Below are 851 nucleotides of genomic sequence, written 5' to 3'. Positions count from 1 at the left end.
CAATTGAGAAGCTTTGGTGAAATACATTGGAATACATTGATACATGGAGCACAATATGGTTTACATCAAGTCGCTGTTACATTAAAAATAAACAGTAAATTAGAATCAGCTGTTGGCATACCAGATTCCTCCTCATATCTGATGGTCATTGGGGCTGGAAATGTTTGCAGTGTGCAGGCACATAGAAATGAGACAACATTTCCCTGATATATATCTACTAACCTCATTCAATGCTCCTATTGTATGTCAGCTGTGTATATGGAATATCACTCAGAAGGTTGGCAAGGGAAAGCATATTGAATGCATGCAAAGAGCATTGTGAACAACAGTGATATGTCTGTGTTATGGATGCGAGATTACATTTTTTTTTAACTTAAATTTAATAAGAGAATTCCATTCCCTTCATAACGTCAAACACTCTACAATGGGGAAGTGTGCAAGCTTTTACACAGGGGTCTATTTATAAACAACTTGCAGAGCCATTTGCCCCGTGAATCTCTGTGAATGTTTGTTGTGCGAATAGATGCACAAAACGAATGTTCTTAGTATATTTTCCATTTATTTTTAAGTCTAATGTACTGTAATTTGAAATGTCATCCTGTAATACCACATTATGGCCACTAGATGTAGTTGAGGAGGATGGGAAATAAATATGTCTTTCCTATGCTCCTCAGCTCCATCTAGTGGCCATAATGTTATACTCTGGGCAGCCCATAGAGCAGAAATTCATCGGGGCCTACAGTTGGGTTAACCAGCAAATGAAACAAAAGTGATCTGTCTGGGTGTCAGGGGGCTGCTTTTGTCTCCAGTGGTTCCCATGCTGTACAGCTGTGTAGCTATTAAAGAACCTC

This window comes from Nanorana parkeri, unplaced genomic scaffold (genome assembly GCF_000935625.1).
Source record: "Nanorana parkeri isolate BGI_ZX_2015 unplaced genomic scaffold, ASM93562v1 scaffold2297, whole genome shotgun sequence".
Taxonomy (NCBI): Eukaryota; Metazoa; Chordata; class Amphibia; order Anura; family Dicroglossidae; genus Nanorana; species Nanorana parkeri.
This window is presented reverse-complemented; position numbering follows the sequence as displayed.